Here is a 27,571-nt window from a genome sequence, read left to right on the forward strand (position 1 = left end):
GTATTCCAGCCTGTCAGCTGCTCGAGATTCCATAACAAGCCATATGTGTTGTGACAGCTGCTGACAGTGGCAACTCCCTCAGATTAAAGTTTCCCATATATTTCATATCAAAGTAGGCAAATCTTCGCCTGAAGACTGAATGTTAACTTTAAAGATGGCCTCATTTTGTTCTTTCAACATGTCTGTAAAACTACATAAAATAATAACAAATTCTAATAACACTATTAGTATTGTGGTTAACTTTTCTAAAATGATTTTGGGGTTGTCATAATGATAGAACAGTTTTTACTACTAGGAATTATATAAAATTCTACTTCTGAGAATCCAGACTAGCATTTATGGTACAATAAAACTGATTAATGCCCTCTCCCAATCTCCTTCCCACTAGCCATGTTTCTTGTAACTCTGATCAGTCAAGGAAGAAAATCCAGATATGAACAGTTCAATCTCATTTGACTTTTGCAACATTTTACAAAGCATGGTACAGCTTTGTAAAATATTTTAAAATCTGAATGTAGTTGAGCACTGGACTGGATCAAATCGATTGGTCTCATGATGCTAGCACAGAACCAGACAACATCTCATTCTGTCCTCCAGAAAGTGGCCATGAGCCGGAGCCCACTGGACAGCAACTGAAAACAAACTGGAGGGCCTGCTTTCTAGAATATGTCATCTTTGGAAAACAGAAAACAGGGTAGCATAAGTCATTTTGTTTTTAAATCACTGCCATTGAGTTGATTGCAACTCACAGTGACCCTACAAGATCCAGGAGAATTGTTCCTTTGGGTTTCCAAGAGTGGAACTCTTAGCGGGAGCAGACAGCCTCATCCTTCTCCTGGGGAGCAGGTTGTAGGTTTGGACTGACAGCCTTGAAGTTGCAGCCCATGGCCTTAGTAAAGGCAAAAGTCCTCTCCATCAAAGAAAAACTTAGATGCCTAAAGAAAATAAAGGTATCATTGTCAAGACTGAGGCTCTGAAACCCTTCTTCCAGGAAAGAGATGGCTGGTGCTCTTTGTGTGACAAGTTTTTCACTCTGGAAATGGTCCAACAAGCCCAGGTGGTGAGTCTGTCCGAGAGGTATCCTGTCTCCTTTCCGTGCCGAGGATGATACACTCCTCTCGTACAGCAGCAGACCATCGAGCAACTTCTCGCCTCTCTGACTCGGTTATGTCCCCGTGCTGCTGCTGACACTTTTTCTCCCTCAGGAAAGGTGTAGTCCACCTTGGCTAGTTACGCCATAGAATTGCTAGAGTTCCCTCAAACAAAGTTGGAGGTTGTCTTGCTATGACATTTTATTCTGTAAGATTCCTAGTTATACCCAAACTACCTATATGTTTATCATTTTAATTATCAAACACTATTCTAAGACAGTTGGATTACAACAAGCTTTAATTGAAAACGTTATTCCATAGAGGAATATATGGTCCTACTTAGAAGACCTATTTAGAACTAAGCAAGTCTAAAGATGATACATCATCCTTTATAAAAAGGAATAACATTAAATGCAGAACTCTGACTAAAGCTCATGTAGGCTAAATCTTAGATCTCTTTATACCTTGCTCGATTATTCTAATTATTCGTTATTCAATGCCACTTGTCACCTTCTTCCCTTCCAGAAGAAGAAATTAGATGTCATGAGAATCTTTGTCCTCGCACTCTGAACTGCTCTCTGGAGCTGCTCTCCAGCAGTCTTGCTCAAGGCTCGTGCTTATCTAAGGACCAATACTCGAATCCCATGTGACAATCAGCTGCTTGGTCTGGCTTTGACTGTGCTTCACCTTCAGAACAAGGAGCAAAGTCACTTTTCCATAATTACATGAATCATGAGGGATAAATCAGGAGCTATCAGGAGAGAAAACTAAGGCATGAGTGACCGAAGCACAGTATTTCCAATCCCCTCAATATGCATAAACTGAACAATGAGTAAGGAAGGTGGAAGAAGAATTGATGCCCTTGATTTACGATGTTGGTAAAGAATATGGAAAGTACTCTGGATTGCCAGAAGAACAAACAAACCTTTCTTGAAGGATATCCAGACAAAAGCTCCTTAAAAGTAAGACAGGTGATTACATATACCCCCTCCCTAGGGGACAGACAACAGAAAAGTGGGTGAAGGGAGACATCAGAAAGTCTAAGATATGATAAAATGATAATTTATAAATTCTCAAGGGTTCATGATGGAAGAGGGGTGGGGAGGGAGGGAAAAATGAGGAGCTGATACCAAGGGCTCAAGTAGAAAGCATATATTTTGGAAATGATGATGGCAACAAGTGTACAAATGTGCTTGAAACAATGGATGGATGGATGGATGGATGGATGGATGGATGGATGGATGGATGGATGGATGGATGGATGGATGAATGGATGGGTGGATGGATGGATTGTGATAAGAGTTGTATGAGCCCCGAATAAAATGATTTTTTAAGTGAAACAGGCAATACTTCATCCCAACACTCTTTTGACATGTTATGAAGACAAACTCAAAAAACAAAAACTCACTGACACTGAGTCGATTCCAACTCATAGTGACCCTTTAGGATAGAGTAGAACTGTCCCTTTGGGTTTCTGAGATTTTAAATCTTTACCTGATCAGACAGTCTCAACTTTCACAATGTAGCTGGTGGGTTTGAACTACTGTCTTTGTGATTAGGAGCTTGATGGGTAACCCACTCTGCCACCAGATCAACTAGAAGAGACTAGATCCTGGAAAAGAAGATGATGCTCTGGAAAGTAGAGAGTCAGCAAAACACGAGGAAGACCCTTGCCTAAATGGATTGACACAGTGGCTTCTCTAATGGGCTCAAGCCTAACAGTCACTGTGAGAGTGACACAGGACGAGGCAGTGTTTTGTTCTGCTGTACATAGCGTGCCTCTGAACAAGAGCCACCTGACTAGCACAATAAGGAGAGCAAACATGTATTCTAGATTGGCAATATGTCCAACGTGAAGTATTCCACTACTTCTCAGAAATGCCCCTTGTGAATTGCATCTATGTAACTGTGACAAAATGTGGCAGAGTTGCTACATCATAAGAACAGTTGAAAAATAATGCTACATGTAGTCCCTCCACCTGCCTCATCTTTACCAAATTTTAAATATCTGTCATTGAAAAAAGTTATATTGAGAAATTTTCAAATAATCTATCATGTCTGCTTGGCTTATTTTACCAATGAGAAACCTTGTGGAAAGGGCCGAGCCGTTGAGCCCAAAGTGGCTTTGTAGAGTGTGCCGTGCAGCTCGTCCCAGTGAGCTGCAGCTGACAGTTGGCACTGGGGAAGCTAACAGCCACATTTTGGCAATAGGGTAACAGATAATGCCTTTTTTAATGTGCGTGCTCTCCTAATCTTTAGAGAACGCCACACGTGTGCCTATAAATGGTTATTCCCACATACCAACTGGGGTAACTCGGATGATCGAAATAACTGTTTACAAATTTGTATTTTACTTGGGGCTCTAATGTTACAAGGGGAGATAGACTTTCAACGTTCTGCGTCATCAACCACATCGTTGTTTCCCTGAGCTGATGAGCAAGGCCATAGCCCCACTAAAGCGAACACAGGAAATTCTGAGTCCTGAGCCACCTGCATTGGCATTGGTGCTTTCACAGATCTAATCACCTATCTGCTCTTTACATTTGACACTTTGGAACTGAAGTTCTGTTTGTTCCCAAGACTCAACTTATGCAAGTCATATTCCTCAGATATACTGCCTGAATAATTGCCAAAAATATGGTTATTTAGAGAGAGAAAGAGAAAAAGACTAAAGGACTATTCTCTAAAATACTTGGTGAATGCTTTAGTATACAAATGCTTCCTATAAAACTACATTTTGTTAAGGTACCTTGTGATTTTCTGATGGGAAATAATTTCTCCTTTTACTGTATTTCCAAAGCTTGGCCGCATGCCAAACAGACAGTAAGTTTTAAATAAATGTTGACAACCTTTTGCCACATGTTGGCAGTATATTTTAACATATTCTGTTTATTCATTTTCTACTTGAAATAATAATTTGACAATGTAAGATGGTCTCCATTTTACAATGACAATCACCAAATGAATGAAATGAAAGAACATTTTGATTCATTAATTCCTGTCATTGCAAATCTCCTAAATACAAACACTAGACAGTGGAACTAGAGGGGCTGACAAGTGTTTTGGGAATTTGATGTTGCATACTGGATATATTCAATGATTTATTTGAGACTATTCTCATGTGCTTTGTGTCATTGCTTTGGGAAGCAGCATCTGACCCTTGTAGTCAGACAGTACAGATCATGCTATTTTCTACAGCATGTGAAACAAATGAAGGACTGGGTGCCATATTTGAAAACAACAAATATAGAAAGACTTCTACAAATACAGAGAAACCTTTCATTTTAACAAGTCAATCGATGACAAAGGCTTTCTACTCCTATAAAACATTACAGTCTCAGAACCCCACAGAATTTTAGCTTCCCCCATAGGATAGCTTCGCCATGAGTTGGGATACACTCAATGGCAGTGAATGTGTGTTTTATATTTTTAAAACATAAATGACAAGGAAGCCTTGGTGGCACTGTCAGGTAGGTAAGCACTAGACTGCTAAACCTAAAGTTTGGTTCAAACACACCAACTGCTCAAAGGGAGAAAGATGAGACTGTCTGCTCCCATAAAGATTCACAGCCTCAAAAACCTGGTATTGGCTCCCTTGTGTTGGAACTGACTTGATGACAGTGGCTGGGTATCATTATTAAAGTGCACTACTCTATTGCATAACTGAATAACACCACTAAGGAGCGCCAACCAGACAGTTCGCCAGTGCATGTAATTCACAACAGTGACTTGCTTTGGTGGAGGAGGGCTAAGAGATTGAAGAGGAAGATGAAATAAAGTACATCCTCACCAGTGCATTAAAATTTTTTTCTCTAACATGAAATTCCTTAGAAAGACTGACTTGAATGAAGAAAAAAGTACATTTGGTGGCGGACATTCAGGGCATGAGTAATATCACTTGTCAACTTGCCAAGCTCTGAACATCACGAGGAATTTCACGCTCACGTCCTTGCGCCTTTCAAACCTGTAACTTGTTTAGGCTCATGAACTAGGTTTGTACTTGTAGGCCTATCATTAATGCTATTACATACAAACAAGTTTGTCAGGTAGTTGAACTGCTAAAAGAATAAACTTAGAATCTCTCTGTAGTCAGTGCACAATGATTAAAGTGGTACTGCTCAGAGTACTTGAACATTGACATTTGTTGCTTACTTTTTTCAACCTACTTGATATTCAATGTATTGTCATATTCTTGATGAGACATGTTTACAAATATATAGAAAATCGGAATTGACCTAGATAGCTATGGGAAGAGATAGAGTTTTCCACATGCTACTCCTAAATGGAATAAGAAGCTCACAAAAGATGATTTAATGTCCTGTATTTTTTCCTCCTTGGATGCAAAGAAGGCTTTGTGTTAAACAGTAGTCTTAACCCTAGAAATCTACACCAGTGATTATTCATAGTTACTGTGTCAAGCGCACACTATGTTCCCTTTCTAGTTCATCTAAATTTTCACATAAATCTCAAGTTATATAACAACACAAAACAAACTCTCTGATATCTAGTTGATGCTGATCCACAGGACAAGGTAGAACTGCTCCCTGTGAGTTTCCGAGACTAAGTGTAAGGAGTAGAAAACCTTGTCTTTCTCCAGAAAACCAGCTGGTGGTCTCAAACTGCAGACCTTCCAGTTAGCTCTCTAGCATGTAACCACTATGCCACCGAGGCTGAATATAACATTGTCTGATTTTTTCCCCTGTCCTGCTATAAAATAGGCATTTTCATATCTCTTCATCATGCCCTTGTCTTTGTTGATGAGTGGATAATATTCTATCTAGTTCATGGCATTTACTATTGGTTATTTCAGGTTATTTCTTGCCTTCTCTTACAAGTAGCATTCTCTTGAATACAAAATTTTAAAATTTTAATTCCTCTATTTAAAATACATGGTTATCTATGCTGCTATTCAGGCAAAACTATTTGTAACAGTGGCATGACTCTTGAAAGTTAGTGCAATGGTTTGTCCTAAGGACTGGATCGATTGTCGCTGATAAATTAATATGAGATTGTCATACTTCTATCATATTCCACCAGAAGTGAGCAATTTTCTGATACTTTGCTAATAAAAGCTAATGTGTATTAGTACTTATAAATGCCAAGACATTTCAGTATATAATCTCAATCCTGAAACAACCCAAGATTTACTCTCTGGCCATAGAAAATCACTCTGCCTCAGTTTGGCCATTGGTATAGAGGGGCTTAAGAGTCTTCAGTAAAACTAGGCACCATAAAAGGTGTTATTAATACAAAAGGGGGAAATCCTACAAGAGTTACATCTTATTACTAATCACTTGTTGTTTTGAAGGTGAATACCTGAGGTAGTTACATAATCTGGTGCCAACTTGAGACTATTAAGAGTGAAGGTGTGTCCCTCCCTAGACTAACCCAGACAGAGGTCAAGAACTTAAACAAACCCATAGCAAAAGAAGAAATATATGTGGTTATCAAGACGCTACAATAAAAGTTGCCCCGGAACAGAAGGCTTCACAGGAGAATGCTAGCGAACATTCAGGGAAGAGTTCACACAGATCCTCCAGAAGGATTCCAAAGTGTAGAAAAGGATGGCAAACTCCCACACTCGTTCTACAAAGCCAGTGTAACTGTGATACCCAAGCAGGGCAAGGATCCCACAGGTATACAGAACTACAGAGCAATATCTCTAATGAACGTGGGTGCAAAACTCCTTAACAAGATATTGGCCAATAGAATGCAAAACTATATAAAACCATGATCACACACCCTGACCAGTTAGGCTTCATCCCAGGATGCGGGGATGGTTTAATATACAAAAATCCATCAACATTATATACCACTTGATAAGGAAAAGTATAAGAACCACATGATAATAGCGATAGGCACATACACACCTCTCCAGAAGGAAGAACAACAGAAAACATGGGGGAAGGAAGACAGCAGTCAGTGTGAGATCTGAAAATAATAATAATTTACAATCTATCAGGGGGCCATGAGGGTGGGGGTGAGAAGGGCGGGATAAAAAGAGGAGCTGATACCAAGGGCTCGATAGAGAGTAATGTCTAGAAACGAATGAAGGTAACTATGTACAAACATGCCTGATGCAATCGATGTATGGATCGTAGCAAGAGTTGTAAGAGCCTCTGATGAAATTATCTTTTAATAATTTTTTAAAAGAGTGAAGGGATGGAGTTTAGCCTGTCAATCGGTTGTTGCTGATGACCTCATTTGGAGGCGCCTAAGGAGATAAATAGCTCACTACAGGCGAATGACACACACTCTCTGCTTGGCATTCCTGATGAAAAGACAGATGGAACTATGCTAGAGTCCTGGAACTGAAGGAGCCACATGGAGACCCATGTCAGTGCTGACATGCTTACACCGCCACTGGATCCACAAGACTTTCCACCCACTGTCCTGTGATCTTCTTGCATTGAGTCATTACATGTGTTTCGTGAGTCTGAAGAGGAATTTACAGATTGGTATCAGATATATGGGCTAATATCAGACTTATGGATTTGATCTGGACTGGGCTGGGATGTTTTCTCAATATTTAATTGTTCTGTTATATAAAGCTCTTTCTTAGACACATATGAGTGTCTATGAATTTGTTTCTCTAGTCAATCCTGACTAAAACAATACCCAAAGTTATTTATAGACTCCAAAATAAAAAGAAAGCTATAAGGAGCCAGGAATCAGAATTTAATTTTAATCAGAGATCAGAATGCTAAGTGTATTACTAAATCCAGAAAAAAAGTAATTGAATCGGTTCAAAAATTGTAAATAGAATATTTTCAGATGTTTCACCGCACATTTTTATCATTAGAATTTTTTATTGCACTATGCTGCTTATTTTCACCCTGTTAATATAATCCCTTCATCATTTTGAACCACTGCTATGGTTCCTTCACTGGCAATTTTGACTTAAAATTCATGATTATAAAGTTTATGATGAGTAATTGCAAACTTAATTAATTTAACTTAACTCTAATTGCTTTTAAAATACTTTCTGGGCTCCATTATGAGTAGAACACTAGAAATATCTTGGAATAAATCTTTTGAATAAGTAGATCTTTAAGGAACAAGAAAGTTAAGAAAAACTTTTGTATCTCAAAAAAATCGTTACAATGCTCACAGCAGCATCGCATGACGCAAATCCTGGAAAGGAATCCAATGTCCATAGATGTGGAAGCACATCAGTGCAATTTGTTATATTCACGCAATAAAATTCTGTAGGAAAAACAGCTTTTTCTATCACATGAATGAATTTTACTCTCAAAAGCGCTTTAAAACATCAGTCCCAGGGGCTAATCAGTGACAATATTAACAGATCTTTATGACCCAGGGGAGGATTAATAAGACCTTCTACCATAAGTTAACAAGGAGGTCTCTAAAAGGAGCCAAAGGCAAATAAAAAGGAATCATAGGCCCAGGAATGGGTTTGGGGTTCACATTAATCCTAGCTCCAATTTAAGAAACAGTTCTGACTTCATGGCCCTGCTCAACACTCGTCTCGGGAAGGGAACACAGACAATATGGGTACTATAGTGGAATGTGGTGAAAAGTTAGATGGTGACCATGTATCAGAGAAAATAGCCTCTGGGGTCTTAAAGGCTTGTTTCAGAACAAACAGCCATCTAAGTGAGATGTCAACTAAATCCCCCTGAAAGAAGAACACCAATATCCATCACCAAAGGCTGACAAATCATCTAATCCAAAGTCGAAGGAGGATTAGTATCAGAACCTGAATTGTGAGAATCTGGTTTGCAGAGGCTGTGGACGACAGTGGGAGGCCAAGGTTAATCTGTGGGAATGACATGGGAAATAAGTCTCCAGTGAGCTCCCTCTGTCCATAGCAGAGGGATGGGAAGAAAGTGGCTGGCAGAGGGCACTGAAGACATGACCATAGAAGACCAAAATGATAGCCTTGACTTGAACAGTTACAACTCTTTCAGTTGATCCCCGCCCTCCAATCCATGTTGGGACTGATCTGGTTTTCAACATTTTCTGCATTTCTGTTCATTTGTTTGTCGTGTTGGAGTTTATCTCAGATGTATTTTGTCATTGGAGGTGATCCTCTTGAATCTTTGTTATATGTTTTCTCTGTTTTTCAATATATGAAACCCAGGATTGATGAACCTATAGAGGCAGAAAATTGAATAAGGGTTTCTGGGGGTACAGTGGTAGGAGGGGGGTGGTGTAAATGGGAGCTGATGTCAGGGAATTTAAGATGTAAGATAAGGTAAGAGATGTAAGAGCCCCCAGTAAAAGTATTTAATAAACAACAGAAGGAAGAGGATGTTTTGAAACTGTGGTAGCCATCGAAAAACACGGCGTGATGTGACTGAACTAGGAAATGATGGGATATCTATATTAATTCCCAATTTAATGGTTTTAGGGGGGAAAGTGGCAAAACCATACACATTTTACTTCATTTATGTAACTATCAAAAGGGTGTAAATGACAAATGTTTACAAAGAATTGTAAGAAAAATAAGAATGATTAACTTCTAGAGCATGGCAATAGGGTGAAGACGTAAAAGAGAAACATTAGAGACTTCGAATTTTACAGGTTTATGGGTTATTTTTATTCTGTGTCTCACATGAAATCAAGTTGTTTTCTATGTAAATCACGTTTAATATTTTGAATGTAAAGTCTAATAGATCCTTAATATCTGTAAGACAAAGTATTTAGGAATAATTTTAAGTAATAACTAAGCAGAAACGAAAAGAAGATTAGAAAAAAAGAGAGAAACCTATTTTAAACAAAGTCAAATAAGCTTCCAAAATAGACTCCAGGTTAGGAGAGTCAGTTCCCAGAATCCCCCAAGGACCAGTGGGGAGATAATCATAAAGGTCAGCAGACAGACCTGGAATTATATATGTCACAGTAAGCCCGTCAGTGTTCCTTAGCAGCTCTGTGCAGGGACATCACCGTCAGGCTTTGATGTGCCAATATGGGTTCTAGACCCTCGCTCTCGTCCTACTTGGCTTGCTTTTGTGAGGGCGTGGCAGGCCGGCCCCTCTGTTGTCCTCTGTAGCACACATGTCTGAGGGGCCAACTTAACCTTTAACTTTTTACTGTAGTTGGGACTTACTTGTTTTCTCTCTTTTTATTCAATAGTTTGTTTTCTTTTTGTTTTGTGTCTTTATTGTTGGTTTGCCTATGTATATAAGGCAGGCATGGGAAGCAAGCTTGAGGAGAAAGCAATGGGACCCACGGTTCCAGAGGAAGCAGTGAGCCAGCAATGCCATAAGCAGGGAGAACAACTAGGGAATTAAAATCAACAATGAGGAGAGCATAGAGATCCTTGGGGGTGTTGGAGCAACAGCAATCTAAGTGAGAGGAATTACTAAGAGGCAGAAGAAGGGCAAGCGTGGATGGTGTGGTAGGAGGAAGGTAAAAGAAAATAGAAGACAGACCTAGGAAGCAAAGCTATGGATAAAGGTATAAACATAGGTGTGTATACATGTAAATATATTAATTCATAAAAATAGAGGTGTTGGCATATGGACGTACATATAATTATATAGCAATACACTGGGGAAGAGGACAGACTTTGTGCCTCTGCTCAAGCCCTGCCTCAACACAAGAATACTTTGTTGTAACAACCTGGCATTCTGTGGTGCTCACCCTCCCAGCATGATCACTGAAGACAAAATGGGTACATAGCAAATGTGATAAAGAAACTGATGGTGTCCAGCTACCAAAAGAGATTGCATCTGGGGTCTTCAAGGCCTGAAGTTAAACAAGAGGCCATCTAGCAGTGAAGCAACAAGTCCACATGGAAGAAGCACATCGGCCTGTGAAATCATGAAGTGTTGACAGGATTGGGTAATAGGCATTAGAAGACCCAAAACAAACAAACAAACAAAAACTTACTAGTAAGAACGAGGTGGTCAGAGCAGAGGCAAAAAAAAACCATCTCTAGACAATGGGACATAACATCACAGAAAAGTCACAAGGAAGGGATCAGTCAATCAGGGTACAGCATAGCACCAATGAAACACACAATATTCCTCTAGTTCCTTAAGGCTTCCTCACCCCCCACTATCATGACCCCAGTCCTGCCTTTCACTGTGGGCTAGACTGGAACATGTGCACAGGTACAGATAAGAGATAAGAGTTCACACACAGAATCTAGGAGCAGGAATGGGAGTAGCGATTCCAGGAGGGTAGGGGAAGGTGAGGAAAAGAGGAGAGAAGGGGGAACTGATAAACACATAACCATACACCACACACAACAGGGAGATGAACAACAGAAACCGTGGGGGAAGGGAGACAGTGGTCGGTATAAGATATTAAAATAATGATAAAGTATAATTTATCAAGGGTTCATGATGAAGGGAGGTGGGGAGGGAAGAAAGAGAAGCTGATACCAAGGGCTCAAATAAAAAGTAAATGTTAAGAAAATAATGATGGCAACATATGTACAAATATGCTTGATACAATTGATGTATAGATTGTTTTGAGACAGTGACTCTCAACCTTTTTCATGTTGTGGTGACCCCAACCATAAAATTATTTTCATTGCTACTTCATACTGTAATTTTGCTACTGTTATGAATCATCATGTAAATATCTGATATGCAGACAACCCAACTGTGAAAGGGTCATTCAACCTCCAAAAGGGTTGTGACCCACAGGTTGAAAACTTCTGTTTTAAGAGCTGTAAGAGTCCCCAATAGAATGATATTTTAGTAAAAAAAATTAAATTAAAAATTTTAAACATTAAATTGCGGTATTTACAGACTGATAGAATATTAAATCACATCTAGGAACAAATGAGTATGGTGAAATCATGATAAAAGTTACAAAATGCATTCTTGGAAAATTAAAATACAAAGAAAGAGAATAAAAATACTAAAAAGCATTTTTAAAAATAGGATAAAGCTAAAATGCATGCTAAAAGACCTTGAATTTCACAGAATTTGTAAGCACTTTTGATAAATGAACAGAGAATTAAAATTTTATAAAGATCCACATAAAATAATTTAGGGACACCTACATGATTGTTTCATTTTTAGGATTTACTACTCTTGAATTTTGAATTTCTCAAGGTTACTTGTTTTCTGATAGAATTTAAAGACAAAACTACGGAACCACACTGAGGCTAAATAGACTCAGAGCACCTGCATTACTTTACGTATGTAGCTTCAGATTTCAGCCACCCATTCAAGAGAAAAGCAATTACTACCAACTGGACTTTGCCACGAATCCAGACAGAAAGCAGACCCGTCATTTTGTATAATATGATGTTCACTTCTATTCTGTTTCTTTTGGCCAGGAAAAATATTCTTGTAAGGAGGAAGGCCACAAAGACCACTTAAAACACATGGTATACAAAAAACTCTTTCCGCCGTTATTAAATTGGATTACAAAAAAACACACTGCTGTTTTTCTTCATTATCTCACATATTATCCTCGGAGAAAACCATTACTCTGCCTCTGGGAGGGAAAATTAAATTATGGTAATTGTGCAGAATCCACCTCTTATTTACATGTCAGGATTTTAAATTCCTCAGAAAGTCTTTTAGCCTCAGGTAAAAAGAAAGAAATATGGAATGCTTACTGCAGTAAATAATTTCTTAAAATAGAAACTAAAATTACAGTTAACCTTAAATAAGCACATTGCATTTCCCTAACGTCACTCAAATAGGGTATTTACATGCCTAAAAGCCTATCTGTGATGGATAAGATGATCATTTTCAATGATGAAGCTACATTAATAAACGATCCATAATTACAGATTAATTTGAGTTTAATATCATATAAATATCATTACTTCAACTCTAGTCCACCAAACTACTGAGTAATTGGAAGAGATGAATGCACATGTAATCTATTTAAATCATTCAGATAAGTATTGTTATGATCAGTTTTGGTGTTCGGTGAGACAAATAGGCTACATCATATATACCTGCAAATGAGGGACACATTAAGGGAAAAGATCACTTCCTCACATTACATCTTCTCTCTGCATGTGCTACACATGGAGGTTCAGGGCGGCCTCACAAAGTTTGTGGGGAGATAAAATGAAAAGATTAGAGCATTTTCCCGAGAACTCTCTGAAGCCCTCGACAGAAGCGTGGCGCTGTTCTTTAATGGTGTCGTGGTGACACACTGGGCTGCTAATCGCAAGGACAACAGTTCGAAACCAACAGCCACTGTACAACCCCACCTCAGTTGGACCAAGTAGAAGTGTCTCCTGGGGTTTTCAAAGTTGGAACTTTACAGGAAGCAACATCTTTCTCTGATGAGTGTGGATATGCCCGACTTTCAGCCTGCAAGCCAGCCCTTTACCATAGTGCCACTGTGCCACCAGAGCCTCTGCAATGTAACCTGTAGGGCCTCTGTCCAAATCAAGGACCGGATACTAGAGTGAGTACGAATAAATGTGGTGATCAATACCCCAGATGTGGAGAAAAGGATGCCAAATGAGAGCTCCAAGGAGACCAACAAGGTACGTACAATTTAATAGATACCAGAGGTAGGTCTGTGACATTGAGTCCATTCAGACTCCTAGTGACCTTATAAAACAGTGTAGAACTGCCCTTGTGAGTTTCCTAGATTGCAACTCTTCCTGGGAGTTCAAAGCCTCCTCTTCTTCCTACAGAACAGTTGTTGGTTTTGAACTGCTGACCTTGTGGTAACCACTACACCACCAGGGCTATGTCCTGTGTTGCTAACCACGGGTCAGCAATTCCATTCCATCCACCAAGACCTGGGAGAAAGACGAGGGTGTCTAATCTGAGAAAGAATTCACCTCTCAGAAACCCAAAGGGGTAGTTCTACCCAGTTCTGTAAGGTCGGATCTCTCCTGCAGAGCAGCTGAGTCAGAATCTACTTGAGGGCAATCGACTTGTTTATTTGTTTTTCACAGTTACTAGTGAGAACCAGCTAGATATACATAATTTGTGTGACATGAAAGTCCCTTCCTTCACTCAGCGCTATCCATGAAGGACTTTGTTCTGTGAGCAATCAAGGCTTCACAGACTAGTTGGTGCAGCACAAGAAAACGCTGCAAAGTGATCAGTTTTGTTAGAATGATGGGCCCATCTAAGGACATGAAGGAATGTTGCCTGATGGTTATTCAGTAAACACATGCGTAAGTCTCACGAAATCACAGAGGTTCCATAGTGTGTGGTCTAAGGAATATTCTTCAAGAGTTGCAATTATGATCCTGCCTCCCTCTTAACCAACACCACCAACCACCACTCCAAGTGGATCTGTTTTTAATACTCGAATCCCCCAGATATGAAAGAAGCCACTGTGGCAAGCTTTGCTCAGATTTTCTTATTCTGAAGCAAAAACAAACAAATATCTATAGATTTTTAAGACTTATGAAAAAGTATATAAAAGGAATTTTAAAAAGCATGTAAAACACCATCAAGTGGCAAATTGTTTTTAAAAGATGTTTGGCATCTAGACAAAGATACACATAGAATTCCAAAATAAACATTGCCTATAATTCTACCCCCCACAGAGATGGGGGGTGGGAATCTCAGGCGGCTTATTTCTGGGAATGCCCAACTAAGGGCACAGCTGCGTTGGAGCTACAGAGATGCCTGCTGGGTCTCACTACTACGGCCTAGACTAGAAGGGCACTCTGTGTTTCATGACCATATTCCAGCTTCACCTCTCTTTGCAAAGATACAGGGTAATTATTGCTGGGACCAGAGCAACATGCAGAGCAAGCACGCCTAGATGAAGAGGCCCAAACAAATTAGTGTTTACTTAGCTAATATCATGTCTTCATTGGCATTATACGGCCCTATTACCTAGCACTTTCAGCTTCACAAACTGGTTCACATGTTTTTATAGCTAACATTTAAGGCACCTGGGTCCCATTTTAAAGATGAACACAACAGAAACAGCAGTAAGTGATTTCGTCCAACGTCATTTCTGGTGAGGGAAAGAACTCGATTGTTTTCCTGATATTTCAATGCTTCCGCCCCCACCCCCATTCAATCAGTGACCAACTTTTTATTTAAATATTACATAATTACGAAAGAAGTAATTAATTTTAAAAATTGAAGTGGTGAGAGGTAGTCGAGGAATGTGGCCATCATTTCTAGCCATCATTCCCTTTGTGATATACAGTACATGGTCGGCTCTGTGCCCGTGGTCGGGAGCCCCAGTGATGCAATGGTTTACCTGTTGGAACCCCCAGCCCGTCCAAGGAGAAGGATGCAGCTTTACGGGCCATAAAGATTTGCAACGTTGGAAACGCACATGGGTGGGTCTACCTGTCCTGTAGTGTCGCTATGAACTGGGATCAACTCAATGGCAGTGAGTTGGGCCTCTGGTTATAATCCTATTTTAGAAGAAGTTCTGTTACCTGTTTAAGGTGGGCTGTGTTCAGAGTCTCCACCTCAGTACAGAGCGTAGCTCAAGTTACCACCTTTAACTTCGTTGAAGGTATGTATGGTCTACTGAAAGACAAAAACCACACCTCAGTTTAAGAATGCACCATCTCAGAAGCAAGAACACACAGAGAAATCCCAGGACCACAAAGGAAAAAGCATCTCCAGTGGAGCACTTTAGAGATTGCTATCTGAGGTGATGGAGGCAGAGACTAGAGGGACTAGGGGATTGGCTCTCAACCTTCCTAATGCCGCAACCCTTTAATACAGTTCCTCATGTTGTGGTGACCCCCCCCAACCATAAAATTATTTTTGTTGCCACTTCATCACTGTCATTTTGCTACTGTTATGAATTGGGCGATTCCTTTGAAAGGGTTGTTCAACTCCCAAAGGGGTCCCAATCCACAGGTTGAGAATCGCTGCACTAGAGGCCGTGGTATGGAGACCAGGGAACAGAGCAGGAGGATCGAGAGCAGCAAGGCCAAGACAATGAGATGGTGAGGCAGAGCCCTGGGCTTGCTTCCCGGCCCTCAGAGGCAGAGACCAGAGCCCCTGTGTTGGAGAGCCGGAGGACTGGAAAGAGTTGGCTACTGGCTGAGGAGAGGTACGTCTGTGGACCAATGCTTGTGTGCTTACTATAACTGATCTTGACTTGAAACCTATTAACTTCCCTGTCTGTGAGTTCGGCGTGGCCACTGCAAAGTATCAGACCCAGCAGAGAAACAGTGTTTGGGGAGGAATAGTTAGAATCGGAATGGTCACATGTAACCAGTACCATGTAGTTCATGAGAGGGGTGTATTTGGATTCTGGTCAACAATTTATATTGTTCCAGAAAGTTCAAGACAAGGGAAAATTACAGTTAAATACAAAAATTTACATGACAAAATTTGCATTTAAAATAGAAAAGTTGCATTTAAATCTACCCATCTTAGATCCAAAGTGAGTGAGCATTGCTGACATAGCCAGACGTGGAGGCATAGTTAAGTACCCTGGGAAGCAGCTTAGAAACCTCTCTCTGGCTCTTTGAGTCTCCTTGACTTTATCCATGGTCTTTAGCAGATAAAGCACTCTGGCCTCTGGAATGTCCCTGTAGGGCTAAGAGAAAACAACCTAGGAACTCATGAGATGTCAAGATTTTGGTGGATGAGTAGATAGTTCTTAATTTCAGAGATGTTCTTAGAAGAACCCACAGGCAAATAACTCCCAGAGTGATAACAAAGATATTTCAAGTCATGTTCACATAGATGAACTGTACAGACTTGTTGAGCCTCTGGCTGCGTTTGTACGTGTCCATCATTAAGTATATGGATCAGCCTGAAGGGGAGTCGGTTCTACTTGTGCAATTGAATGTGCTGTGTTTGTAGCCTGCTGTTTAACAAAGGAATCGTTTGTTTTCTCACTTGACCTGTTCACACAAGTGAGCGACAGATAGACTCGTCTAAAACTCAGAGAGGCAGCAGCAGTAGAAAATGAAACTGGAATAGCCAAATATATCACATGCTTTCTCATCTTGTGTTTTCAGGTAGCACAAGCATGTTCTCTCATTTCACAAAGATTGTAAAGCAACTATAAGAATTCTGCACAGAAAGTATCAAAACATTCCAAAAATAATGATGCTCCCCAGGCATAATTATATTGTGCTTCTCCTCCAAAGTTCTTTATTATTTTGAAATATTAAAAAATTCATAATTTCCACTAGAGAAACTACAGAAATCTATGCAAAAGGCCCTCAGCCCTATCATTCATGTTCAATCATGCTGACAGTTTAGATCTTTTTCCCTATGATTTTCTTTCCTATGCATGTCTTTCTTCATGTTTTTTAAAAACTTGTAAGTATTCCCCCCACATTACCCACATATTTGAATTTATTACTACACTCTCTGATTTATTGCAATAAAAAGTCACTGGTACCAGCTGGGCTTCTGTGAGGTTCTGAAGATTTAATAGGTGACACTACAGCTGCTGTGTTCATCAGAGTGCATGCTAACGGAGGGGAAACTGGAGCATTAGAAATTGCCATGCATTTGACCATTACCAGGAAAGGAAAATAGGAGCAGGTTCGGGGGCTGCACACTGACGGAGTTCAAAGCCTCTTGACCTGGGCAAAGTATGTGCAAAGGACTAGAGTTCCATTTTCTTCATTAAGACATCTGCCCAGGTGTCCAACATTCACATGCTAATTTATAAAAAATATATAAGAATATTTGCTACATCGTTTTATACCAAATGATGGAGACTTCAAAAAGTTCATAGAAAAAAATGGAATTTGGGGCAAGTTTTTGGAAGCCTCTTCATACGCCAGTATTGCTAGTTTCTAGACTGGCTATCGTCCCTTGTGCTCATATATGCCTATATTCTCTGTGTACTGAATACGACAAAACTGAATATTACTCTTTAAAAGTATTTATCATCACAATGAAACACTTATGCAATTCTCCTATAAAAACAAAACAACAAGAAAAATCTACAACCATGATTACGAGAGCACATAGTTATTAAAATGTATAATCACACTCATCAGAAGTTTCAAAGTTGAAGAACAAGCAACTGCTTTCCTGTTGCAAAATATATAAAAAGCAAAACTATGCTCTTCCAAAAGTGTAATCACATACAAACTAGCTCCATCATCACAAAATACTGATGAAGAAGCCACAAAAGGCCGCCTCTACGCAGAGGAGCTTAGGAGCGCATGCTATCGTCTCTCCCCAGACTAACCACCAGAGCACAGCTTACGGCTCTCAAAATGCTTCGCCAACTGCACCCTATTTGAATAACATGATCCTTCAAAACTATCTAAGTAGACTCAAGCACATTCTTCCCTCCCCCCCCCCATCAAAATTTAAGGGCAATTTTTTTGAGAAAGCATTTCATGAGCCAAATATGTCCAATATTATTCTACCATTGTTCTACCCTGAAACCAAATGTATGCACACATTCTGTAATGTTTTAATTACTAGGTGCCATGGAGTCTATTGTGACCATAAGAAGTCTGACCCATAGCAACCCTCTGCACAACAGAATGAAACGCTGCACTGTGCTGGGCCACAGACACAAGTGTTCCTGTGCCTGAGCCCATGGTTGCAGCCACTGTGTCTGTCAGTCCACCTCACTGACGGCCTCCCTCTTTTTTCCTGCCTGTCCCCTTTATCAAGCCTAATATCCTTCTCCAGGGACTGGTCTCTCCTGACACTATGTCCAAAATATGTAAGACAAAGTCTTGTCACCCTTGCCTCTAGGGATCCAAGAAGCACTCTAGCTGTACTTCTGAAGGAGATTGTTTGTCCTGCTAGTATTCCACGTGACACTCAATGTTCTTCTCCACACCACAATCTAAATGCATGGCTTATTCTGCAGTCCTCCTTACTCCATGTCCAACTTCCACACGTATATGAAGCAACGGGAAATAGCATGGCTTTCAGCAGGTACACCTTAGTCCCCCAAATAACATCCTTGCTTTTCAATACTCTAACTCATGTGGAGCAGATTTACCTAATGCAACATGTCTTTCGATCTCTTTCCTGCCGCTTCCATGAGCACTTATTTTGGATCCAAGCAAGACAAAAATCCTTGACTAATTCAACCTTTTCTCCACTTATCACGATTGACCCAGTCGTGAGGCTGCTGGTCTTCTTTCCACGCAGTTGTAAGACACACTGAAGAGTGCGATCTTGGATCTTCATGAGCAAGGGCTTCAAGTCCTCCTCATTCCCAGTAAGTAAAGTTGTGTCGTCGGCATATCTCCGGTTGTTAATAATACTTCCTCCTATCCTGACGCTACACTCTTCTTCATATAATCCAGCTTCTCTGATTTTCTCAGCATGCAGATTGAATAAATACAATGAGAGACTACCACCCTGATATACACCTTTCCTAATTTTAAACCGCACAATATTCCCTTGTGCTGTGTGTACAACTACCTCTTGATCCATGTGCGAGTTCCACAGAAGCACATGAAATGTTCTGAAATCCCCCTTCCTCTCAAGGTTATCTATAGTTTATTCTGTTCCACACAAACAAATGCCTTGGCATAGTTAATAAAACACAAGTAAACATCTTTCTGGTATTCTCTACTTTGAGCCAAGATCCATCTGACATCAGGAATGATATCCTTTGTCCCATGTCCTCTTCTAAGACCAGCCTGAACCTGAACCTCTAGCAGTGCCCTGTCAATGTTCTGCTGCAACTATTGTTCAGCAAAATTTTGCTAGCATGTGATAGCAATGATATTGTTCTATAGTTTGAGCATTCCGTTGGGTCACTTCTTTGTAATGGGCACAAATAGGTATCTCTTCCCATCAGATGGCAAGTACATGTCTTCCAAATATCCTGGTATAGATGCATGAGTACTGCAGTGTTTCGCTGAAACATTTCTATTGGTATTCCATCAATACCTAGAGCCCTGTTTTGGGCCCATGTTTTCCGTGTAGCTTGGACTTCTTTCAGCAACACTGCCTTTCGCTCATATGCCACCCCCTGAAATGATGTCATATCGACTAGTTCTTTTTTCATACAGGGATGGTTATGTTCTACGTTAACTTGGGTATGCCAGAACACTCCCATGATATGCTCTAACTAACTCCGTGATAGTGCGGTCAACTCCACGATGGGATATTCTGTGATGCAGAGAAGCAGTTGCCGAAGAACAGACCTTCATAATCTGGTGCCAGCCTGCATATGACCGAGGAAGGGTTCGTTCCGGGTATGTTGTAAAACTTGACAATATGTGGCCTCTAGCTGACTTCTGTTACTGAATTTGGATCCTGCATCTAACTCTTTAACCTCCTGTTATATTACCTGTTAGCCCCAGGGGCTGTCAGGGGACTCCAAACATTGGATTTATTCCTTTCTGCACCCACAAGCCTCAGGTCTTCCTCCCTGCTTCATCTTCCTGCTTTCTGCTCATCAGCCTCGGACACTACAGAAATGAGGAGACACCTCCAGGTTACGTCAGACACACTGACTTGAACAGAATTGGGCTTGCCCACTTCTACAACTGTGTGAGGCATTTCTTGATATAAATCTCTTTCTATATACATACAAACATCACTTATTTTGCTTCTCTGGAGAACATAGGATAACACACATGCATATAACATTCAACATTTTTACTTTGTGTTAATTGAAACTTAATTTGAAATTATGTGTATATATATATTTTTTTTCAGGTAACTTTACATTGCTTGATCATATAATTCCTGGCATACACAGGAAATAACTTTAGATTTATAACTGATGAGCACTCACCTTATTTATACATATATAAATGTGTATATTCCATAGACAGTCTTCAAATTGTACAGGTGGAAAAAGATATGGCATGTAAAGGACATAGCTTTACACACAATTCTATTTCCAATTTAACAAAATGAGGCTCAGAACTAAAGAAATTTGCTGGGTAGTAGAACCCCTGATTACAGATTCTTTTGAGAGAGGAAAAGAAAGACAATTCTGATCTCAAAGGTCAGCAGAAAGGAGCCTTGGTGGCTGTGTGGAATTACTGGGCTGCTAACCCCGAGGTGAATGTTCAAATTCACTAACTGCTCAACAGAGAAAGACGTCTGCTCTTATAAAATCAACAGGCCCACGCAGCTTGCTCCTCTGTCCTCTATGGGGCTGTTAGGGGTCAAAGCGGACTAAAGGACACTGTGTCTGGTTTTGATTGACTGCCATAGTGTAAAATATAAAGAAAAGCAGCACTCATTTATGAGTATCTACCTTAAACCTCGGGAGCCCTGCTTGTACAATGGTTCAAAGTGTTTGGCTACTAACTGACAGGTTTAAAGGTGTGAACCCACTAGGCACCCCAGGTGGGAGGAATATGTGGTGGTCAGTTTCCTTAAAATTACAGCATTAGGAACCATATGGGGTAGTTCTCCTCTGGCCTAGATGTGGTCACTTTGAGTTAGAATCAACTTGATGGCAATGTATACTGGACAAATCTACTATAAAACACCGTTCAGTGTTCAGAAGCAAATGTGTGCCTTTGAAGACTAAGGTACACCTGATTCAGGTCATCATGATTTTAATAATCTCATCTATATTTGAAAGCTGGACAATGAATATGGAAGGCCAAATAAAAGTTGGTGCCTTTGGATTACAATATTGGCCAGGAAAACCGAATACACCAGAGAATGCTATCGAAGGCCATGAAGACTCAGCCTTGAAAGGGCTGAGAAGTCTCATGACCTATGTGTCAGTGTTTGCTGATTTCTTCTGTGACTTTATGCTTTGAACAGACTGTCAAGGACAAGAAAGCAAGCTAGGTCTGGGAAAAACAAGTGGTTTCATTTTCTCAAGGATGTCTGGCTTGGCAGAAGATAGAGTTGCTATGTGTATCAAATGTGCTTGATTAACAATGAGATACTTAACCCCGGTTGTTTCTGCATGGATAGAAGGAGTGTGTAGAATAAACTCGGGTGCTTCAGTCCATCAGACTGCTGCCCTCCCAATTCTTTCTGTCTCTCTTTTTTCCCTCAATCCTCACTCCCCCCTTTCAGGACTGTTTGACTCGTCCGCTGGCTCCGACAGAATGCCAGAAGAACAGAACAATCTGTCTTGGAACAAGGATAACCAGGATATTCCTGAGTTGGAAAGATTTCATGCCATGTGCTCTGGACATGTAATCAGGAAGGCCGAGGTTCTGGAGAAGGCCATCATGGTTATAAACTAAAAGGAAAAAACCCTCAGTGAGATGGATTGACACAGTGGCTGCAGCAATAGGCCCAAACATAGAAATGATTGTAAGGATGCTGTAGGATCAGACACCCTCTTGTGTTTTACATAGGGTCGGTCATTTTAGAACTCACCCTATGGCACCTAACAATAACACCAATTAAGGAAGGGAGTCTGCATTGCTTGAGGCCAATTGATTTAATAACATGCAATTACTTCAAAAATACAACTATATTCATGTTTTACAAACAAATAAAATCTGGGCCCCAAAGACTAGCCAAGTTGACACATAAAATTATCCATTACACATAGCAAAGCAAGTTTTTGTTTGGAAAACCTTAAACAGAAGCCCTCTTAGATAATTTTCTGTGTGGGTTTTTGCCTAAGGACTTAACTTGATATTCTTTATAGAGATATGGCTATGTTTCAAAGGCCAGGTCAACATGCAACAAGTGGGTGTGGGAAAGGGAGGATGACTACATCATAATGTAACTGCCAAATTATACCCTTACATAATGGCTAAACCACTACGATTCGTGACCCAATCATGAGACATAACCTTAATCATCACAACCAACCTAAATCTCTTCTCTGACTTCAGTGCCATTACTTCCAGATATTAAGGTGAAATTGTCAGATAGATTTTTTTTAACCATGGTCATAAATGAGAAATGTGAGATAACAAGAGAGTTAATCAATGAAGAGGGTGTATACTTCCGCTCCCAATACTCTCTTCCTACTCTAGACTGGGCCAGTGCTCTCATCGCCTTCCTGTTACTCAAGTTCAAAATTAGATTTCTCAGTAACGTGGTTTGGCAGTAATATGAATAAGAGATTTATGAGTTTCTAGAGGTAGAATTTCCTTATATACAAGAGAAGCAAGTTTTTTCTAAGTGACTTGATCAAAAGATCAAATCTTCTCTTTGCATCCAAAGCTTGTTTCCTGAAGACCTGCTATTTTTCTTTAAATGCTACAAGGGTTACACCCCCCACAAAAAATGGAATTTTTCCCCCAAAAGTATTTATTTACATTTTTTTTACAAAACCACCTTATCCCCTTCAAAGTACTCTCTCTTACACGTAATACATTTGTCAAATCTGTGATTCCATTCTTGGAAACATCTTCCAAACTCATCTGTTTGGATGACTGACGGCACCTCCCTCATTTTTTTCCTTCACCTCTTTTATGTCATCAAATTGCTGTCCTTTCATGTCCCTCTTCATTTGGAGAAACAAAAAGAAGTTGCTCAGACCAGGGTCAGGTGAGTAAGGTGTGTGAGGCAAGAGAGGCATGCTGTTTTTTTGCCAAAAACTGGCATTCCGGGATGGCTGCATAAGCGGGCACATTGTCATGGTGGCAAAAGCAGTACCTTGTCTGTCACAAAGCAGACCTTTTTGGTTGCATGCTGTTATGCCATCTTTTCAGATCCTCTTTAAATGGAAAGCTTGCAAACTCTACGTGTAATGAGAGTCAACATGTCCGTCCATTTGGGAAGCTGACAGACATCCAGATAACTACTCCACTCGTGCACTTCGGTTTCCCCCAGAGCACTTTCCTTGTAAGCTGTGTTCAACATCAGAACAGTTTCTTCGGCATTTTGCCCAAGCAGGAAACAAAATTTCACAGCCACACTCTGTTCTCTTAAATTAGCCATCACAAAAAAATGAGGTTTGAGCAAAACTGCTTTTAAGAAAAAATTCACTGTGACCAGGGAGAACCTTCTCAGGTGACACCACTGGGTGCACTAACCCAGAGCGAGTTGCTTGATGGTCACCTATCAGGAAAAAATGTGTACCTCAAAAGCTCTGCTCTCCCCAGTGAAATTCCAGATTTTGGGGGGTACCCCCTCATATGTCTTATCTTCCACTCACCTTCATTCTAAAGAGTAACAAAAACACACCAAGTCAGTCTACCCAAAAATCTGTTTTACTTCTTTTATATACAATTATAAGCAAATTAGCAGCTAATTTTCTAATCAGCGAAACAGAAATATCCTTAACCCATATCCTCATTGCATGGATCAGATTGTCTATAAAGGCCATCTCCATCAGCATGACTTCACTCCACCAAATGTGAGAAAAATGTCACCAGGTAAATTCATTAGGCAGCTAGTGTGCAGTGCAAAGCTAGGGGTTATTATTCTGGCTCCATGTATAGGAAGTAGGATATTTTATCCATAAGCATATTTCTATCCAGGAAATTCTGGATGCAGGGTATGAATGTACTATATTGAAAACTTCTGGAAAGGCTCTATAAATTGCAGTCATCACTCCAACCTCTGATCTATTTGTTTGATACCAGCAAGCAGCTGAGGTTTGTTTTGTTTTTCTTTTTTTTAATGAGTTCTTAAAGTCTTTGATGCTGGACTGTCGTAGAATCTTGTGAAACTAATCCAAAGTCCTATGTCTGGGGAAATTTCTGTCAAAGTCACTAGAAAGCGTTGATTTTCTTATTCAATCTATGTTCTACTACATTTCAACTCTTTTACTATGGAAGAAAAAAATAAGAAGTCATAAAGAAGCAAGAATTAAATAATATATGCATATGCATGTATAAAAATAGTTAAAAACTGTAGAGCTCTATACAAATGTGAATTAAAAACTTGATGGTGATTGTCATTTGGGAGAAAAATGACTAAGCCTTCAAGATCAGCTGACTCCTCAGGACTCATATCCATCGAGACAAAAACTAAAACCAAACCCAGTTAGCCAGGCAGTTACCCTACGGCACAGAATAAAACTGACCCGTCTGTGTCCAAGCCTGTCGTCCTTTACGCCAAGTGCTACGAAATGCTTAGCTCTGTGCATGAAGGGCCCCCATGGTAGTAAGCCTCACACTGAAGGTGTTCATCTCGAACTCTGTGAGAGAACAAACCTCATTCCCCTGGCAAGAGCTGGGAGAGACCCACTTCACCTGCAAGCCTCCTGTCCTAAGGCCCTTCGGTTTCTGCCTCCTTGGGCTGAGAGGTCCACAGTTCTGTCTCACGGTCATCTCCTGCTTCTGCGAGTCCTCCTTCTCACTTCGGTGATGGCTCTCTTTAAGCCCTGCTGTATGGCAAAACTGACCAATTGTCACATTAGGGTTTTGTGTGTGACCCCATTGCCTGCAGAGTGACATATTATTCATATTATTCACGAGCTACCCCAACTCCTAGTGGACCACAGGCACCTGCCACTTTCACGGCCCCGCCCAGTTATTTCGGACCTCTGGTGCTGCGGCCAGATACTTGTTTGGGCTGCTAACCACATGGCCAGCAGTTCAAATCCATCAGCTTTTGTGAAGGAGAAAGATGAAGTTGCCACTCCCATAAAAATAAATAGTCGCAAGAAAAATAAATTTCCGCTTCTTCTCAAGGCTATCCATAGTTTCTCTGGTACACGCATTCGATGGGGGGTCCACGGCTGCAAAACAACTACCTACACTTTATTATTGCACATAATCCTCGACGATGACCGGCGTTTTTCATTGTTGGGGGGGGGGGGCTGAGTAACTTTGGGGCAGCAGAGAGAGAGAAGTCATTGAGCTTGGGGACCTCTGGTCTATCCATTCTGCTCTTTGATCTATATCAAGACCCAAGGCTATTTTGACATCCTGGAGGCATTCAAATTGTGTTCCTTTGAAATGTCCTTTGAGTTTGGGGAACAAAACAAGTCTGAAGGGGCAAGGTCAGGGCTGCAGGGTAGATGGGATAAGGTTTCCCAGTGAAATTCTCATGCGAAGCCCTCGAAGAACTGCCCCGCTTTAATGCTTATTTGAAAATCAACCTTCTCTGTCTCTCTTACTTTTGTGGATACGATTTCTGAGTTGAGATTGAGTAGATTTTGTTTTTAGTAAATGTTTTCCAACACAAAGCAAACAAAACAAGCACATCCCTGAGCTGGTGATACATGGATACCAATCCACCTCTGATCATCAACTCCCTTGCTAGATAATAAAAAGCATCGTTAGGAGTCCAGTCCACCTCCTTTCTTCCATTTGCTCTACCTGAAAACTTTGGTGTTACCTTTGACTACTCTTTCCAGGACTCCTTATATCTTATTGGTTCTATCTTTAAACTTCATCCAGAATCTAACCACTGTTCTTCCTTCACAATGCCACACCCTGGTCCAACCCACCATTCCCTCTCACCTGGAATTCCCTTCCGCCCTCCCCACAGCATTCTCATAGCAGACGCCAGAATCATCTGCTAAAACATTTAACTCAAAATCCTCCAGTAGCTTCCCTTTTTGATACACATTGAAGATCAACTCCTTTACTGTCCTCTAGAATCACCACATAAACTGCTCTTCCGTCCCCTCGTTGTCTTTAAGACAGCATCTCCTAGTCCGCCCGTCTCTCCCTTTCTTTGGCCCTCTAGACCATGTATACATTGACATCCTTCTTATGCTTTAAACAAATCAGCACCCTCTAGTCTCTGGCTCATCAAAGGCGCTCTTCTCACTCCCTGAAATGTTTTTGTTTCAAGTATATCCATGACCATTTTCCTCACTCTCATCAGGGGTTACTCAAAAGTCGACTTCTCTTGCTCTCGGCTCTTCTGCACGCTCAGGCAGTACAGTTCCAGCTGCATCCTGGTGACGTAATGATGAAAGGGATTTGGCCACATCAGGAGTCTGGAAACCAGGGCTGCTTTCAATTCTGGCAAAGTGGACATTGTTGTCATCCAGGACTCCTTCATTGACATGTTTGATTCCACCCATAAGAACAGCAACATCAAGGCTGAGAACAGGAAGCTTATTGTCAGTGGGAAGTCCATCTCTATCTTCTAGGAATGAGATCCTGCCATTATCAAGTGGGGTGATGCTGGTGCCAAGTATAACATTACAGCTCATCAGTGTCTTGACAACCATAGAGAAGATCTGGGCTCACTTGAAGGGAGGTGCCAAAGGGTGATCATCTTGCCCTTTTTGCCTATGCCCCAATAGACAGATGAAGTGATGGATGTGAACCATGAGAAGCATGACAATTCCATCAAGACCGTCAGCAATGCTTCCTGCACCATCATGTTTGTACCTGCCAACCAAGGTCATCCATGACAACTTTGGCTACGTGCAGGGACTGGTGCACTAGCCATGGGGCTGCCCAGAATATCAACCCTGCATCTGTGGGCCCTGCCATGGCGATGAGCAAGATTATACCGGAGCTGAATGGTAAATTCCCTGGCATGGCCTTCCAGGTCCCCACCCTCAATGTGTCAGTCATGGATCTTACTTGCCATCTGGAGAAAGCTGCCAAGTATGATGCCATCAAGGAGGTGGTGAAGCAGGTGGTGAAGAGTCCCCTAAAGGGCATCCTTGGCTATACTGAGCACGAGGGTGTCTCTAAGAACTTCATCAGTTTCACCCACTCATCCGCATTTGATGCTGGGGCCAACGTGGCCCTCAACAATCACTTTGTCAAGGTCTATTCCTGGTATCACAGTGAATTTGGCTACCTGATGGTCCACATGACTTCCAAAGAATGA

The 27,571-nt window shown here is 40.8% G+C and overlaps 1 pseudogene; it reads left to right on the forward strand.

The window, feature by feature from the left end:
• The first annotated feature begins 931 nt into the window (after positions 1 to 931).
• LOC142456048 (glyceraldehyde-3-phosphate dehydrogenase-like) lies at positions 932 to 27,571 on the forward strand (annotated as a pseudogene).

Source organism: Tenrec ecaudatus, chromosome 9 (assembly GCF_050624435.1).
Source record: "Tenrec ecaudatus isolate mTenEca1 chromosome 9, mTenEca1.hap1, whole genome shotgun sequence".
NCBI lineage: Eukaryota > Metazoa > Chordata > Mammalia > Afrosoricida > Tenrecidae > Tenrec > Tenrec ecaudatus.